General features: G+C 40.3%; 1 long non-coding RNA gene across 2 annotated transcripts; it reads left to right on the top strand.

The window, feature by feature from the left end:
- Positions 1-3,171: 3,171 nt before the first annotated feature.
- Positions 3,172-18,860, top strand: LOC110351681 (uncharacterized). Of its 2 annotated transcripts, none has more exons than XR_002399422.4 (3): positions 3,172-3,508; positions 14,891-15,072; positions 18,321-18,860. It is a non-coding gene; the product is annotated as an uncharacterized lncRNA (long non-coding RNA). The 2 variants fall into 2 exon arrangements; XR_011812545.1 differs by having other exon boundaries at positions 3,178-3,508; positions 14,891-15,017; positions 18,321-18,856.
- Positions 18,861-19,381: the final 521 nt, after the last annotated feature.

Below are 19,381 nucleotides of genomic sequence, written 5' to 3'. Positions count from 1 at the left end.
AGGTTGTGGCAGAGTTCAGGTGAAAGTTATTCATTGCTGCAATCTGAAGGGCAAAATGACTTCAGACTGATAGCACAAGGGTGTACACTAAAAATTTATTTCAGCTCCTATTTTCTCCTTAGACTCCTAATTTCTCAGAGGAACTAATTTATTAATTCCAACGACAAAGCCTTGGCAATGCTGTTAAGAGCTGTCCCGTTCTGAGTGGGCTAATTATTGCAGGTTAGCGAATTGAAGATTCAGCTGTAGCACTGGCAGGCAAACTCCCCTGGCAGTAACGGAGCTGTCAGGGATAAGGGTGGTGTTGAAGCTGGGGTGGTTGGAACTTCAGCAGGGTAAGCTGAATGCTGGCTGCCAGAGCAGCTCCATACTGCTGTCTTGTTTTCAAATCCACTCTGTCATTACTGCTATTATTATCTATGTCACATTGCCAACCATTGCTTAGTAAGTCAACATTTTTTCTTGAATATAGTCTCTTGATACTGTTAGAAATAGTAAGATATTGCTTTGACAAAGACTAAGAGAAAAATAGTGTGGCTTCACTGATGGTAAACCTCAGTGTAGGGACTGATGTCTGGCCTTGAAATGTCTGTATTAGGATCTTTAAGATCCTAATCTTACAGAAGAGTGGAAAATCCCCTTTAAATGACCTTTGAGGCCAGATATGCTCCTCAAAGGGAAAGGAGCAGGAATGTCAGGCAGCTCCAACTTTATCTGCTGAAGGTTGTGCAGGAGGTAAGTCTGCTCCCAGATGAGAGCACGGTAGTACGGAGAGTGAACAATTAAAATTCTAGCTTTGCAGAAATGTAAGCACAAAATAAAAACAACAACGGTTCTAAGAAGGCATATCAAGATAAATAAATGATAATAAGTTCAAATTAACATGCCTGTAATTTTTATGTCTTAGATTCATTTGTTTATGGCTGGTCAAAAACAAATCCAGCAAGGGTAACTAAATTTTAACTTGGCCCCATGTACTCCTGGGCTAAACCTGATGATGAATGGTAGGTTCCCCATGGTCAGAACCCCATGATAAGCTATGGAAATTTTGTGATTAAAGAGCAGCTCTGTGTGTACAGAGGGTGAGCCTGTTTCCTAGCAAAAAAAATAGGAACTGCTACATGGAAAAAGACGCTGGGAAGAAATATTTGTTTGTTTGTTTTGTTGTTGTGGTAGTTTTTTGTTTTGTTTTGTTTTATTTTGATCTGTTATGGACAGAAATCCTAGTTGAACCAAGTTCCCAGGCTCAAGGCAAGACAAATATGGATTCCTTCTAAATTGTCTGAATAATAAATTACCTGGAAGTATATAATCACAACAAGGCTTTTACTAAGCTAGTCTGCAGTAGATGCCTACAATTTCAGATTATGTTAGACATTCCTGCCTATAAATTAACTGCTCTAACTGTTCTATTTGTTGTTGTTGTTGTTTGTTTGTTTTTGAAGAGAAAAAAAGAAAAAAGCATTAATGAGGCAAAAAAAAAAATAAATTTGGTTTTGAAATTCTGGCAAATGTTACTGAAAAATTTTGCTTTGCTTATCCGGACTCTATACAAGGTGATCCATACTGGCCATTCAGAAAGCAAATTTCCATTCTGTGTGTTATGTTGCCAGTTCACTTGGCATAGATCAGTTCTGTTGGTGTTGTGAGACATAGCACATTTGCAGGTAGGCAGGGTGGGTGTTAAAGTTTCCTCGTGCCTAAGAGCCTGCCTGGATGATTGCCCACAAAGTAATAGACAAGGTAGATTTGTGCTATTTTTTTTTTTTTTCTCAGTGATGGTGGTATAACTAGAAGATACACTTACGTCTCTTTTTATATTAAAATATTTTTCACTGATGCTAAATATGTTTCACTGTGTAAAATAAATCTTTCCACTCTACACTTTGAAGTGTTTGTATAAGAATCTTATGTTTCAGACATAAAATATGATCAGAGCATAATAAGACAGGATGATGTTTTTGTTCTGATTCATCAACATGGATGAACATAGCTTTATAACTGGTCTTTGCAGCTATAGGGTTACAGAGAGTGAGATATCCATAGCCTGACTAGCAGTATGATTGCTACTATCTCAGTTGCCCTGCAGACTGACTTTTTGTAATAATATAAATATTCTAACAGATTTTAACAAACAACATTTTAATATAAACTGCAACATAACCTATAGGAGATACTGTTTTGAGTTGTGGTTTTACAAATATTTCAGTGAACTTAAATGGAATGTTCAAGAATTGAAGAAGGAATAAAGTCGGAAAAAAAAAAAAGTTTCTGATTTGAGAAAGCAAGGAATGCTTTCTTTGTCCTAATAGGTGTTAATCTCCTTTCTGATGGCATTAACGGGAAGTGCTTGTAATCTACACAACACTGTTGATTTTGGTCAGGAAATATTTTGAAATAAAGTCAATGCATTTGGCTTTGTGACAAGCTGCCTTATTTTCAGGATGAATCCTGCAGTGTGGATGGGAAATGGAACTAAGGTCTAATACTGAATGAGAATGTATGGAGAAGGGATGGAGCAGGCATTGTCTAACAAATAGCTTTAGAAGAAAAGACAAGAATACAATTATTTTCTAGTAAAATGGTTTTAGAAAAATAATAAAGCTGCCAATAAATACACATCTATGGCTATGACTAGAAGGGGCACTGGACATAGTAAACGAACACTCTAAATGAGACCTGAAATTTAATCTGAGTAATAGCACCTTACAAGAGAAGACAGTCATTGAGCTTAATTCACTGACCCTTTGTTTTTGGCTTTGGGTCATGAAGGTAATGAAGGAGAAGAGAGTCTCAGTCTCAATGAAACAGAATATAAACAAGTTGGAAATATGTGGGAAAAAAATGCCAACATTGTAGATTATGAAAGACTGCTACTTATTAATTCTATTAAGAGTTCCCACTTCTAGGGGGTTAGCAGTGTGGGCCAGCACTGTCCAAGAGCAGACTGTCTTTTTGCAAATGTGCAAATTGCACCCAGGTGTTGCTTAGAAAGCAGTAAATGCACGTTGTAGATAGACTCACAGCTGAGGGCATTTAGTGGCATGCCTAGTCTACAGTGTCAGAACTTTCGCTGTGCTGCATTGGTATTAATGGAGTTGGGCCACACTTCGAGGCATCTTTGTGTGGTTAAAATCCTGTGAGTTAATTTGGCTCTGGAGTTCTTGATTTGCCTCAACAATTTGCAACATCTTTTATAAATCCATCTGTCTTTTAGATATCTGAATGTCTTTGTGTGCAATTTCCATGGCCTGATCAGATTTCAGTAACTTTTTTTTTTTTTCTTTTCTTTCTATTAATACCAGTAGCTGTCAGGCTGTTGCTGGTGTAGGGAACCATTTTCACAGCAACTTGATGGGATTATGTTTTCAAAACCAGCTTCAGAAAATGTACCTGCAAGTGAGGAATGTGCAATAGGGCACTCCCACAGCCTTCTGAAGTGAATGCAGCGAGCTGTATGTGCCTTTGTGTGCAGGCCGGCTGCCAGCCAAACTTCTGTGCTCTTTGTGTGAGTTCTTTTCCACTTCTTTTCAGTACAGATTTACAACTATGAAACTATAACTGTTTGCTGAAAATCCAAGCAATTTTCATATAGGCTCTTAAAACTTGCAGCTATGAAAAAACTTACATATTTCTCATAGACTATTGCATGTATATATAAAATGGGCTAAAGCTCTTTGTAGTGATGCATCCTAAAGTGAGGGAATGAGCAGTATGGCAATATGAGATGAACTAAAAATGTGTCCCAGTGAAACCTAACGGCACAGAGAGTGTTTGAGTCTCCGAGTTTCTCAAGGCGTTATTGTTTGCTGTGGTGTATGGTATGGTGTACGGTGGTCTTCCTGGCACGTGCATGGAATATGTGTTTTAAGTAGCACTGTTTGCTTTCCTGTTCAAAATGATTAAGATGTAGTCCAAGCAAAATAACTTTGGCATAAGATTCCATGAAGTCTGGTGTTCAATGACCCTCAATATTTCTCATTCCATTCTTGTTGTAGAGTTGCTTGCTAAAAATCCATGGGGCTGTTCTGGAACAGAACATGAGAAAGATTTGCTCATGCCCTATTAAAATAGCTCTGTAAGATTTTCTCATTTTGTTTTCTATCTTTAGTGACAGTGATTTGTATTACACATTTACAGATGTGGATAGGGAAATTGTCTTAAAGTGATTGATAGCACTTTGCAGCTAGAGTATACAGTGCATTTGCCATCATGCTGCCACACTGACATTGATATGCAATAGTTTAGGACTATCCTTGTACCAACTGTATTTGTTTTCCATCCTCTTTGGAGAAGTGCAGCTGGCGGAAAGAAAACTACTTCAGAAGTGTTAGTTTCATTTTTCATAAGCTGCTGGCTGTGGCTCTGGAGATACAAATAGCTTGCAAGTTTTAACCAAAGGAAAAAAAAAAAAAAAGGAGAGAAATCATCCAAAGAAGCTTATGGAATATTCTGTATTTCAGTACAAAAGTGATTTTTGTTTGGAGGAGAGTTCTAAACAACAATAAAAAAGGACATTTGTGTTCTCACTGGAATTGTTCTCTCTTGCTTAGGAAGATACTGCAGATTACAAAGGTGTGCGTGGGGTGGGGAGGGGTGCAGACAGGATGCCTGCACAGATGAGATGGTTTTGTGCCCTCCTGTGCTTTGAGCAGAGGTAGATGGTGCAGTTCTCATTGCTTTGTAGTGGTAGAAATAAGGAAACTGTTAAGTGCTTCTTGCTATCAGCAGAATCCCAAAGGCCTCCAAGCTACCTTCAGAGACAATAGCGCTCTGTGGAAGGGATCTGGCAGCATCAGTAAGGTGCTGTGTGCCAGGACACTGCTGGGCATGCCGCTACGTTTCATCTTCAGCTGACTGATTAGCAACCACTGATGTTTTTGAAACAGTAGAATTCTTACAGGAAGTGAGATTGGGTGAATGATAGCTGGATTCTAAAACATTACTTTCATGTGGCACTTTTGCCAGTAAGGTTTTATCAGAGATTTAACTGCATCTGAGATAGGATTAAACTGTAGGATGTGTTGCAGCTGGGGAGAAGTGCTACATGCCAAGGTGAAGGAACTGCTGAGAGCATGACCTTTCGTAGAGCATTTGGGACAATGTGCACACTTGTACAACAAAGTACAAAATAAAAGAGGGTGGGGAGCTTGCCACTGAAATGAAAATTTAAGAGCATTCCCATAGGAAACACTTTGTCTAGGGTTATTTATTCCTTTAAGTTTGCATGTGGAGAATCTGAGAAGGAAAAGAAATAATGCAGCTGCAAAATATCGCTTGTTTTGTTTGTGTGCATATTAAGAACTAGGGGTTGTCTTTTATAATCACATGATTTGGAAACTTGTACGTTGTTGTATTGGAATGAACATAGGAAGTAGTTAAGCATTCTAATAATTACAGGTTGACAGAGAAGGTGCTTGTTAGAAAATGTCTCATTAATGGAATTACATTAGCAAGTCATGGGTTTTGTAGCTAATAATGTTGGATATTCTAGTCCCAAAGATTGTAACTAACATACTTAATACATTGTGAAGTTGCAAAAGATGGGTTTTAACTTACTTCTTTATAAGCTGGAGCTTCATAATCAATTTGTTAGAGATTGTTTTGATCTAAATCTAGGCATGAGCATCATGCAATTGGGAAAAATAATTATTTTTTCTCCCTTATACAGTCTTTTTTTTTTTTTTTCCATTTAAACATATAAAAATATGTTTAAAGCATAGTTCTGCTTTTAAAAATATATATTAAGAATAAGTGTGTGATAAGGAAGGATGTTTTAAAACCCTCTTGAGATATGCAGGCAGGTCAAGTTACAGATAAAGAAAAACATATTTGTTTCTCATTGTTACTGTTGGGAAGTTAAGAGATAAACATGTATGCGTGGATATAGCACACGTTCACCTTGCTGTCGTTTCCTTCCTGCTTCGCCATGTTCTTGCTTTACTTCCTAACCTAATCTGTTACAGAACAGGAACCTTCCTGGACGACCATAAGGCCTCCCCTTATGAACAAGTACAAATAGGAAATCTGAACTGTTCTTACAGGCACCACTGGACCAGGGACAAAGGAAGCGGAAGTAACAACGTTTACGGTCTCTGGAACTCCTAGTATGTGAAATAACAAATCTAGGTTTTGATGCTATGAATTTTGAATAAATAGTTTAGCAGTGAGTGTGTTCAGTTTAAAAACAATAGATTAGTGATGTTGGATGATATTCAGGATGAATAATAATGGAGGAACGTGGCCCATAATGTGGAAAACAATGAAGAGGAGCCACCGGTAATTGTCAGTACTTACTTTTAAAAGTACTGTTTTAAAAAATGAAGAGGTCTATTATTTTTCTCAGTACTCCTAGGAAATAGTTGGGGAAAAATATAATTGAGACCTTGACCTTTGTTTTATGCAACTACATATCCTCCTCTTGTTTGATGGTGTTTGTCTGTGTTCATGGTTACTCATAATTGAACAAGGCATTCAAGAAATCATTCCACCATCTGGTACTTGTTGACAATGGCATATTATTTCTCTTGATGCCTTTGGTCTTATTTGAAGTAAATAGTAACACCTCCTGGTACCTTTTATTTATAAACTTGTTCATCTTTGATATAGTCTCTTACTGAAAACTAGTTTTGACAACTCTATAATTCCCTTCTTTATGGAATGTTTTTAGAAGTCCTTTGGAGGAGATTGATTTTGCTGTGTAAACATATCCATTCTTCTGGCTTCTTTCACAAGTGTACAAACACCTTTTGGAAATAAAAGAAAATTTCACATCACTTTACACTGAAGTTGTGGGTTTACCAAATTACTTTTATAGTCTTTAACTGCGTTGCATAATTAATAGACCATGAGATGTTAAAGTTCATCGTCAGAAGAACAAAGAATTGATATCACTCTCTTGGCTTGATATTCTGGTGCAGTGATTACAAACATATGGGCTATTGACCTGCAAGTATCTTGTACTCCTTAGTGTCTGGTTACTATGGAGTTAATCAGTGCCTGGTTTTATGGAGTTAAATCCCGCTGGAGACTGGTCACCAGTGGTGTTCCCCAGGGGTCGGTGTTGGGGCCCATCCTCTTTAATATCCTTATTGATTATTTGGATGAGGGAATTGAGTACACCCTCAGTAAGTTTGCAGATGACACCAAGTTGGGGGGAAGTGTCAATCTGCCAGGGGATGGGAAGACCCCGCAGAGGGACCTGGACAGGTTGGGTCAATGGGCAGAGGGCAATGGGATGAGGTTCAACATGGCTAAGTACTGGGTCCTGCACTTCGGCCACAACAACCCCATGTAGTGCTACAAACTTGGGGCAGAGTGGCTGGAAAGCTGTGCAGAGGAAAAGGATCTGGGGGTGCTGGTTGATGCTCACCTAAACATGAGCCAGCAGTGTGCCCAGGTGGCCAAGAAGGCCAATGGCATCCTGGCTTGTGTCAGGAACAGTGTAGCCAGCAGGGCCAGGCAGGTGATCGCTCCCCCGCACTCTGCTCTGGTGAGGCCACACCTTGAGTGCTGTGTTCAGCTTTGGGCCCCTCACTACAAGAAGGACATCAAGGCCCTGGAGCATGTCCAGAGAAGGGCTACAAAGCTGGTGAAGGGCCTGGAACACAAGTCCTGTGAGGAGCGGCTGACGGCACTGGGGGTGTTTGGTCTGGAGAAGAAGAGGCTCAGGGGAGACCTCATTGCACTCTGCAACTGCCTGAAAGGAAGCTGTGGGGAGCTGGGGGTCTCACAGGTAACTAGTGATAGGACTAGAGGGAATGGCCTCAAGTTGCACCAGGGGAGGTTTAGGAGATTAGGAGAAATATCTTCTCAGAAAGAGGAGTCAGGCATTGGGTTGCCCAGGGAGGTGGTGGAGTCATCATCCATCTGGAGAGGTCCCGGTAGACTGGAAGCTGGCAAATGTTGTGCCGATTTTCAAGAAGGGTCAGAAAGAAGACCCTAGCAATTACAGGCCTGTCAGTCTCACGTCAGTGCCTGGTAAAATCATGGAGAAGATGGTTCTCGAACTTATTGAGGCGCACCTGGGGGACAAAGCAGTCATTGGTCCCAGCCAGCATGGGTTTGTGAAGGGTAGGTCCTGCCTAACTAACCTGATTTCCTTTTATGATAAGATCACCCGTATGGTGGACCAAGGGAAACCAGCTGATGTGATTTTTTTGGACTTCAGCAAGGCTTTTGACACGGTTTCCCATAGGATCCTACTGGACAAAATGTCCACCATACAGCTAAATAAAAACATCATACGATGGGTGAGCAATTGGCTAACGGCCAGGGCCCAAAGGGTTGTGGTGAATGGGGCTGCGTCAGGCTGGCGGGCGGTCACCAGTGGGGTCCCTCAAGGCTCCATTTTAGGGCCGGTACTTTTCAATATTTTTATAAACGATCTGGATGTAGGAGTAGAAGGTATTTTGAGCAAGTTTGCTGATGACACCAAACTTGGAGGAGTTGTGGACTCTGTTGAGGGTGGAAAGGCCTTGCAGAGGGATCTGGATAGGTTGGAGAGCTGGGCGATCACCAACCGCATGAAGTTCAATAAGAGCAAGTGCCGGGTCCTGCACCTGGGACGGGGAAACCCTGGCTGCACGTACAGACTGGGCGATGAGACGCTGGAGAGCAGCCTAGAAGAGAGGGATCTGGGGGTCGTGGTAGACAGCAAGTTGAATATGAGCCGGCAGTGTGCCCTGGCAGCCAGGAGGGCCAACTGTGTCCTGGGGTGCATCAAGCACGGCATCGCTAGTAGGTCAAGGGAGGTGATTGTCCCACTCTACTCTGCGCTGGTGAGGCCTCACCTCGAGTACTGTGTGCAGTTCTGGGCACCACAGTATAAAAAGGACATGAAACTGTTGGAGAGTGTCCAGAGGAGGGCTACGAAGATGGTGAAAGGCCTGGAGGGGAAGACGTACGAGGAACGGCTGAGGGCACTGGGCCTGTTCAGCCTGGAGAAGAGGAGGCTGAGGGGAGACCTCATTGCAGTCTACAACTTCCTCGTAAGGGGGTGTCGAGAGGCAGGAGACCTTTTCTCCATTAACACCAGTGACAGGACCTGCGGGAACGGGGTTAAGCTGAGGCAGGGGAAATTTAGGCTTGACATCAGGAGGGGGTTCTTCACAGAGAGGGTGGTTGCACACTGGAACAGGCTCCCCAGGGAAGTGGTCACTGCACCGAGCCTGCCTGAATTTAAGAAGAGATTGGACTGTGCGCTTAGTCACATGGTCTGAACTTTTGGGTAGACCTGTGCGGTGTCAAGAGTCGGACTTGATGATCCTTAAGGGTCCCTTCCAACTCAGGATATTCTATGATTCTATGATCCCTGGGGTGTTTAAGGAAAGGTTGGATGTAGTACTTAGGGACACAGTTTAGTGGGTGACATTGATGGTAGGGGGATGGTTGGACCAGATGACCTTGGAGGTCTTTTCCAACATTAACAATTCTATAATTCTATACTACCGAGAGATATACGTTATGTGACTGGTGATTGACATGAGAGAAGTTGGAACTGGTTGATAATCTGAGCTCTGAAATCCCTCTGAAAATCTGTGGTAGTTGCACCATGCAGTCCTGTAGTGACACTTTCAGGCATTGCTACTCTTGCTGCTCACCTGAGAGCCCATCTGTAAGCTCTGCTTCCCACAGCTGCCTTAAATTTGGTAATATATCCTGTGATCTTGTAATACTTTGGTTTATTCATTTATTTACTTATTTATTTATTTTTGCCAAGAAGTTTGGCTATTACTGTTTAAAAGAAAGAGGGTCTTTTAGAAGATCTGTTCATGAGCAAGAAGAAGAATGATGTCTATTTATGTAGAACTTTTGATGAGATATGGCTTCAACTTCAAATTTTGTTAGCTTTGGAAAACACCAGCAATATTCTGAGGAAACTCAGAGCATACTTTTGAGGTATGTCTTTAAGTTCTGAAGAACATACTTCTTAAAGTGGTTTAAATGTTGTGTATTACTTGAAAGTTGTTGATGTAGTAATTGCAATGTTATTTTCAACAGTTCTTGAAGTGAAGTTCTCCAAAGTTCAGAAAACAATTCAGAAGTCTGTTCCATAAGAAACTGTTTTGAAGTCTCTGCTGTCTTCAGAACCACTTTGTCCCCTGTCAATTTCTGCTACTTATACATTTACCTTTCAATAGTAAGTTAACAGAGATAGAATTTGGATCGAATGTGTAAATATTTATCTCTCAGATGTGTACTGGTGAATTCAATCAAGAGCCTGGTTATGACACCAAGGAAGGGTATAAAAATGACTGACATGGGTGATAAGACGATTTAATGCAGGTAGAGAGTGGGACTGTGAATTCCAAGTTATTTCACTTCTTGCTGGCCAGGCAGGCATATGAAAAGTATGCTTCAGGTTTGGAGAACTTCCCTTATGGCAGTAAAGCAGATGTTGTGTGAGTAATAAGGTTCATTGTCTCTGAAGAAAGAAGATGTTTAATAAGAGGTTATTTTCCTGGGAAGTCATGTATATATCCAGCAAAAATTACAAGCCAATTTAAAAGCAGTTTTGAAGTCTGCTTAATCTGTGCTTTGATAGTTAAATCTTATTAAGCAATACTTCAAATAGAAAAACAAATACCCTTTTTGTCTTACGAGATGACTTTGGCTCTGTGTCTTGGTTTGCACATGGACTGATGCTCTACAAAAGTCCAGAACAGGACTGTGGTATTTCAGATGCATTCAGGACTGGTCCACATAACCCTTGCATTCCTCTGGGGGTTGCTTTCACAAGAGTCTCTCTTAACTGTTACCCTTTAAAGGGTCTTAGTAATATAAACCATATGGGAGCCTCTTATTAGGCTTTCCAGCTCCTACCCTTTCTCCTCTTTTCCCTTATTACTTTAAGTGAAAGCTTCTTGAAATAAGTGCATTTGGAGATGCCCCAATAGCAAAACAGCAAGACACTAAACTACGAGATACAAGTAAAACAGCAAAATAGAAGGATACTTAGCTGAGTAAACAACTTAAACTGTGTTTTCTGGAACAGACAAGCAATATTTAAACCAAACACTGGATGGATACCTTGATGCTATGTTATCCACCCACTGTTGACAGGAAACCATAGCCAAAGTAGCAAAGTATTGTGCTTTCCCTTCAGCCTGTGTGAGCAGGTTTCCTTACAGCTGAAATGAAGATATGAAGTTTTTGCTTGTTCTTGTTCCCACATTGGGCTGGGTTGCAAATAAGGAGTATGTTTGGTTCTCAGAGTTCAGAACTTCTGAAGCATCTCCCCATTTAGATGTAGCCATAAAGCCTAAAGTTAATGCAATAGGGAAAGAACCTCTGACCCAGCTGGCAGAACTACATCACCCTGTCAGCTTTTGGGTGGGATGGGGAATAGCGGTATATCTTATGAGCCAGTCTCATTCACGTTGTGCTCTCTTAGGCTGGAGACAGGTTGTGATTCCAGGGAGTGATGGCTGAGGAGTGAGGAGCAGCTGAATAACCTAGGTTGTAAGAATTGACAGGGCTGAGCGTAAAATAGTCTGTAAGAAAAATCTGGCATAGATTGACTTCTGTACATTAGTAATTTCTCCATCTTTTTTTCAGAGATTATGATATTGTTCAGTCATAAGTTAATTGTTTTTCCTGTGCTTTTAGATCATAAACTCATGTTAGTGAGTTCTTGTTGACACTGTTCTACACAAATCCCTTTACCTTAATTCATTTTTAAAAAATATAATAAAAAATAAAAGCACTGTGTAAATTCCTTATATACCGATATAATACCAATAGGAATTCATCAGTTGCCTTCCAGACCTTCCTTGTTCTCCCCGCTTTAGCAGGCCAGCAGTAGTCTCCTGTGATTCAGATTTCTGTCAAGTACTTTCAGACTGGCAAGGGGAGGCTAAATAATCCATGGTGGTGTGACTACAGACTTTGTTGTAGCACTAATAGTCTGGCTGTCTTTGTCCATGTGCAAGATTTTACAGGTAAAAGTCTTGACAGTTTTCAAAATCACCTAGTACAGTGTTCCTTGAGACCTAAAAGGGTTTCTTCTAAGAGCTAAGCCCTTTGTTACCTCTCTGGTTTATCGTGGATGGTATGAGAAAATCTCTCTATGAACAGAGATTCTGCATCTGCTTCTTCTCCATCATTAAATAACCCAATTTTACTATCTTAGGCTGTATTTTTGAGACATTTGTACACATCTCATTTTTCTTCTCTGGATGGTCCTATTGACTTTTTTTTTTTTTTTTTTTTTAAATCCAAAAATAAGGATTTAACCTGAAATCTTTGGACTGAGTAGAGTGAAGAAGCAAATGATAGGTTTTACAGTCCGTGCTTGTTATTTATACATTACATGAAGACATTGACCATTTTTACAGTGTGTTGAGTTCCATACAGCTGTGATCCTGTTTTTAACTGTGGAGTATCTTAAACTTGTTCTATTTGGAACAAACTTCAGAATTATTATTTTTATAGACAAACTTATGCCTAAACAAGCACTGTGTGGCCTGGCCTAACATGTGACAGACTTTACGAAAATTTGAATAAGTTATAGAAATTACTTTAATTTAATTTAATCACTTTAAATGTTTAATTACAGAAGAAGACAGAAACACATTATATAGGGTCAAGTTTCCAATGTAGACATGCTCAAAACTGAAAGTAAAAAAGAAAGTAGTCTAATATAAAATGACATGTTGTAAACTGCATTGGAATTAAATGGATAATTTGGAACACTTCAGCAACAGTGCTATGAACTATGCTGTTTTATTAAAGCAAACAATACATAAAAACAAAACAAAACAAAACACAACAACAAACCTAAACTAAAATAAAATAGAACAGCTCTTTCTTTATGAGCTATTTGAAAATAGTTCACTTCAATTTCTAGCTACTTCCTGGACTTAGCTAAAACCATAATTTAGACTTCTACTGTCTACAGAACAGATTTGACAGTTGAATTGTCTTCCTCTGGTGTTTAACCTTCCCTTTAACTTCTTCCAGGAATTTGGTTTCTTGGAGCAGAAGTTCTTATTGCCTGTAGACATATTACATACAATTGTAAGAATTCCTATGAATCTGAGGAACATTATTTATTATTATTATTTTTTTTTCTTTTGTGGAAATGCTGTGCCCTGTAATAGTCATGGAAAAAGAAAAACAAGCAGAGAATGCTATTCTTTAGCTATCTTAAAACAGAAGTGGGTTTTCCCTAAAGGTTGCAGAATACTTGAGGTTGAAGGGGACCTCTGTCACTGAAACATATTCACTAACAAGTTTCCTGAGATTAGAACAAGTGGCTTTTTTTTTTATTTTTTCTTTTTTTCCTTTTTCTTGTTTTCTCTTCCCCTGATTTTGGCTGAAATCTGTAAGGCTTTGTTCTGTTTGAAAATGTATGGAAATACTTGTGAAAAATCCCCCCCACCCCCTTTTTTTTTTCCCTTGATAACACCAATGAATGTGTTGATGGTTATTACTGATGGGGATCCTTGTTCCCATGAGGATTTTACTGTGAGAGATCTGCTTTAGGTGCACTCTTACACTTAGCATTGTTGAACTTGGCATATTTCTGAAAGCTTACAGGTCTACACTTACAGCTTGTGGACAAGTAAGTCTATATAACAAGGGACAGCCTGAAATAAAAATGGTAAGGGATTAACTCATTACATTATTAACCAAACAATAATATATTATCACATTTTCAATCATGGATATCACCTGTTGCAAACCATGAAGTATTGCTTGAAACTTGTGTTAATAATTACCTCAACATGTAGCTTCGTATGTCACCTTTAATCATACCATAACCAGCTGCCTGTATGGTTGTTCCATAACCTTTCAGCCTCTTTCTCATGTGCTAGAAGCCCAAACAGTGCCTGCCAAATTCTCCCATTCTTCTGACAGCCTCTGATTCACTTCTGAAGTTTACACAAAGATCATGCAGTATATTGATCATCCAAAATATAATTCATTATGTGCAATATAGTATTAAATCACACTGACAAAGCATGCTATTTCCTTTTCTTTTTGAGAAGCTGTAAAAAGCCTTCTGTTTTTATTTTTTTCTAAGATGTACAAGGTTTTCCAGTAATTAGCTTCTAACAGCTCTGCTGGAGAATGCTGCCACCGGGGAGTTAATGCCTTGACTTCACACACCGAATATGAAAGATAAAAACACATTACTAAAGGAGGAGATCTTGACTAGTCATTTGGTATGATCTCCTACCTTAAGCATGGCCAACAATGAATTTGTATCAAACTTTGAAGTAAGAACAGGTTATCGTCCAGTCAAATTTTGAATATCTTTAAGGACAAAACTCTGCTATATCACTGCAGTCTGTTCAAGTGTTTGACCTCTGCCACTGTGAAGAATATTTTTCCTTATTTGTAACTGGAATTTACTTTGCTGCAACTTATGTTTGTTGCCTCTTACCCTTTTGTAGAGCCAGATGGTTCTCAGAATTGCTCTTTCTTTTCTGTAACTACTTTTTAGATAGTTGACAATAGTAAATAGGTCTTTCATTAACCTTCTCATCCTTAGGCTAAGCAAACCCAGCACACTTATCCTTGTGTCATGTCATGTTCTTCGGTCCCCTTACCATTTTAAAGCCTTAAAGCCTAAGCATTTTAGCTTTTAGTGGTACTCTGCTGTGGTATGTCAGTGTTATTCCTGTAATAGGAAGCACCAAAATACTACTGAAGGCACTACTCCAGATGTAATCTCTCATAAGTACTGAATTGAAGATAGTAGCTCTTTGCTTGTTCTGCTGGCTTCCCTCTTGGTAATACTGGCCAGTGTGTGGTAAACGTTTGTCTCAGAGAAATGGTTCTGCCTCATGTTTAGCTTCTCATTTGATGGGCCCAAAGTCCTTTCCTGCAAAGTTGCTACCTAGGCAGCATTTATTCTTGTGTAATGTTTATTTAATTCCAGGTGCAAGACTCTGCATTTACCCTTACTGACTTCATAAGGTTCCAGCCTCATCAACCCATTCAACCCATCAGCCTATTCTCCAAACCATCAAGAACCCTCTGAGCAGGCAGACCTGTGCTCCAGTGCGGTACGAGAGTTGCAAAGGATAAGCAACACACGATTCCCAAGTGGTTGGTTGGTTGGTATGCCACAGCGTCTTCAAATTGGAAAGTAACAACTAAATGTTGTTATTCTAATCCCGGAAATCTCAGTTATGGTTGATTGGCATGATAATTTGACCATAGACCATATATGACAGAGTATTGGTAATTTGCAGCCACTCAGTCTGAGTCCTTTGAACTGTTTGTCTGATGCCTATAAAGCAGTTGTATCTTACTTTGATAGTTTAGGATTTAAGTCCCATGGATTTATTTTTTTTTTTTTTCCCGATTTTAAATTCTAGCTGTACAGGTTCTGCAAGCATGTTCAACCTTTTCTGTGTGCTCAGTATCATAACCACTACTCCCTTTCCTTGTTAGATAATTCTTGGGTTATAAGAGATGTTCTTGATGTTTGGCTCTCCTTTGGATGTTGATTTACTGCCTTTCCTGTAATCATTTCTAAAACCAGGAAAGCAGTCTGATAAAACTGATGATGATTCTGTTGGAAAAGTTCTCCTCTATGCTGTTCTGTGTACATCGTGCCGTGCACTATCACTGTCTCCCTTTGCACAGGTCAGTTGGCTTACCTCCCAAATGCCACTCTACTGAAAAGGAATTTTGCCTCAGTGAAAACCAACTGCTGTAGGTTTGAGCCAGTTCCACTTTAATTTTAGTAAGAGGGTTTGCTTTTTATGTTTGGAATAAAATATTGCAGTGGCTTAACATGAGTGGGTAGCTAAGCACCACCATATTTCTCTCTCATTCCTCAACAAAAAAGGGGGAGATGATTTTTAGTTTTAATTTTTTAAAGAAAAGCTTATGGGTTGAGATAAGGACAGGGAAATGACTCACCAATTACTGTCACAGGCAAAACAGACTCAGCATGAGGGTTATTAATGTAATTTATTATCTGTTGCTGACAGACATGATCAGCGAGAACCAAAAGCAGACTAAAATAACCTTCCCCCCACTCACCCTCTTCTTCCCCTCCTGCGGCACAGGGAGCAGGGAAGGGGGCTGTGGTCAGTCCCTAAGGCTTTGTCTGTGCTGCTCACTCATGGTCCCTCTCTGCCCCTGCTCCATGTGGGCTCCCTCCCGTCCTTCCCGAACTGAGAAGGGGTGCTGTCCCTGAACTGAGCCTGCAAGGGCTGCCCACAGGCAGAAGCTGTTCAAGAACTGCTCCCACATGGCTCCACACTGCAGGGTCCATCCCCCAGTTTGTTTGGGAGCAAACTGCCTTAGCACAGGTCCCCCATGGGTGGCAGCTCCCCCCAGGCCCCCTGCTCCTGCGTGGGCTCCTCTCCACGGGCTGCAGCTCCAGCCCAGGGCCTGCTCCTGCAGGGGCTCTCCATGGGCCGCAGCCTCCTCCAGGCCACATCCACCTGCTCCACGGGGGGCTCCTCCACGGGCTGCAGCGTGGAGATCTGCTCCATGTGGGACCCGTGGGCTGCAGGGGGACAGCCTGCTCCACCAGGGGCCTCTCCACAAGCCACAGGGGAACTGCTGCTGCCTGCCTGGAGCACCTCCTGCCCTCCTGCTGCACTGACCTCGCTGTCTGCAGGGCTGCTTCTCCCTGGTTTCTCACTCCTCTCTCCCAGCTTCTATTGCTCAGTATTTTTTTTCCCTATCTTAGCTCTCCTCTTCCAGAGGCCCACCCAGCGCTGCTCATGGCTCGGCTCTGGTCAGTAGCAGGTCCTTTTTGGAGCCATCTGGAGCTGGCTCTGATCGGACACGGGGCAGCTGCTGGGCTCTGCTCACAGAGGCCACCCCTGTGCCTTCCCCCACCCAGCTACCAAAATCTTGCCACATAAACTGAATACAAACGCACAAATAAACCCAACTTTCTTCCACTCCAAACAATGCAGACTCCTAGAGAGCAGGTCAATGGTCAATGTAAATGTTTCAAGAGGAAGTAAGAGTGGACTTAATGGATGTCTGTGCTAATGAGGAGTGGGACTAGTCTGCAGAGCACAGCCAGATGTATCTTCTGGAATAGAAGCAGTAATTGTTGCTCCTCATGGGATGTTAATTCTGTAAGCTGGAGGATATGATTATTTTGCTGCTGGTTTTCTCCACTGATATGGAAGATCTGCTGGCAATGTGCACACTGTAAAAGGTCTAATGGGAGTAGAGAATCCAGATAGATCCTTATAAGAAAGCAGTAAAAAGTAGTCAAAAGGTCTCGTTCTGTAAACTCCCCCTGCTTGTCATCTTACTGGAGTTCATTTCATTTATATTTGCTTTTGACTTTCTGATATAGACAAACTCCTTTGCTGTAGGAATCTTTCAAGAGCTGAAAAGAGCAAATAAGGTGAAGTCAAACAAATCTTTGATAGTTTTATTAATGAAAACAAGTTCTCTTAAAAGTATAGTCATACAGATTCTGACGTGGCTTGGATATTCCTTCGTAGGGAAGCAAAAGGGTCCTTTCTCTTGTTAACTACTTAAAGACTATGTTAAAGCATTGGTTGTTAGGAAATCCGCTCTCTCTCTGTAGGCTAACTGCACTCTGTCATTAAAAGTAAAGAAGTGAAATGTGGAACGTCAAGTTTTTCTGCTCTATAAACCATCCTGGTGTTTTAGTTACCTGGTAGTTAGAACAAGCTGGTATACCTTCAGTGCTATGAGTCTCAGCCTCTTAAAAATCCACCCAAGATCAAAGAGGTTTCCAACATTAGACTGACCAATGGTTTTTGAAATGAAAATGTTGTAGGTCTGCATTTTAGTGTGTCCAAGTGCAGACTATATTTTTGAAACCTGAACCACAGCTGATCAAGTTCTTGGTTGCTAAAATTTAGCCCTGATCAAAAAATGAGAAGGACTTCTTTTTGGCATCGGTGGGCTTGAGCTCAGGCAAACCATCGGGTATTAAAATCCCACAAGCTGAAGTCTTATGCTAGAGGAGGGCATTTTAGGCTGTAAAAATACTAAGAATATGATTATAAAGTATATTTGGATATTGTGTAAGTAGAATTACAATATAACACACTGTCTTTATTGGTTAATTTCCTTCCTGTGCCTTATCTTTGACCTGTTTATTGCCTGCCTTGGCATATTCTAAGATGAGCATTTTTCTAGGTAATACTCATGTTTATGCAATGCTTGCTTCCGTATAACCTGTTGTTACCTGTGACTGGGACTTCAGTCTTGCTGTAATACAGTTGTTAAAGCTGGATTAGTCAGGCTATTCAATGACTAACTACATCTTTTAATAGAATGAAAGCTGCTGCCATAAGTAAAATATTTTATTATTATTTTTTTTTAAACAACACAATGCATTCTATCCTTAGATGGAAGTCGAGGGCAAGTAATAACATCGTTAAAGAGCTAGCAGAGAAGACTGGAGATCTGGACATCCTTCTCAGGCAAATTAGGGTTTTTGTGACCTTCCCCACCTGCAAAGTCGCATAAGGATTCTTGCCATGCAGTGGAGCTGAGGAAATCAATCTATTTCCCTGATGTGCAAAAGTTCCCATGCGAGTTGTGTTCCCATGCACCAGTGATTAATGTTGCAGAAAAGGCTATAAATATTACAGAGATGTAATACAGCTGTTGAGTGGTGTTCAGCTGTAGGCTTATTGCAACTTTCAATATTTTTATACCTGAATTAAATAGATAAATGAACACAGATGATGGGCTCTTGTTGAAAAAATTTTGGGGAATGAAGTGTCTAGAATTTATAATAGTCTTCTTGTTTGTTAGTTTAACTTCCAAACATCATGGATTTCTTTAGAAACAGCAATTTTCAATTTTCCATGGATACTTCATCGCCTGTATTCCAGTATTTCAGGGTTTGTACAGCTGTTGCATGTTTTCTGAAGTAAATAAAGGAAACAGCAACCTCTGCTGGCAAAAAAAAAAAAAAAAAAAAAAAAAAAAAAAAAAAAAAAAAAAAACTAGAAAAAATATTTTTAAGCTGTTTCTACTAGCATGTATTTAGTGTGTCTGAAACTATTCATATACAAATGAATTGTCATTGTGTTAAGCAGCTGCACTGTATATACAGGCTGTTGCCAAAGAAAGGAAGCTTTTCAGAAGCATGGAGTACGGTGCATGCTCATGTTTCCTTTTTCTTCCTCCCTTCCTCTTCCTCTACAAAGGGAGAGGTATATGTCTGCCTTTTATTCTGTTACTTTGGTGTTTAAAATCAATTAACTCACTTGGGATACTGCTGCATAGAAGTGTGAGCTTTACTAAGACAGCATCTACCTCTGCCAGCTTCTAAGAAGCTTGTTTGCATTTTATGGCCACTTTTAAAACCACTAGTCACTGTTTGGTTCTGGATTGTGTATTTTTAGTCTTGTCATTTGGTTGTCATCTTTCTTATTTGGGTGTTCACCTTTGGCACAGG

This window comes from Anas platyrhynchos, chromosome 13 (assembly GCF_047663525.1).
Source record: "Anas platyrhynchos isolate ZD024472 breed Pekin duck chromosome 13, IASCAAS_PekinDuck_T2T, whole genome shotgun sequence".
In the NCBI taxonomy this organism is placed as follows: Eukaryota; Metazoa; Chordata; class Aves; order Anseriformes; family Anatidae; genus Anas; species Anas platyrhynchos.
The sequence above is the reverse complement of the archived record's forward strand: the minus strand, read 5'-3'. Positions and strand labels throughout refer to the sequence as shown.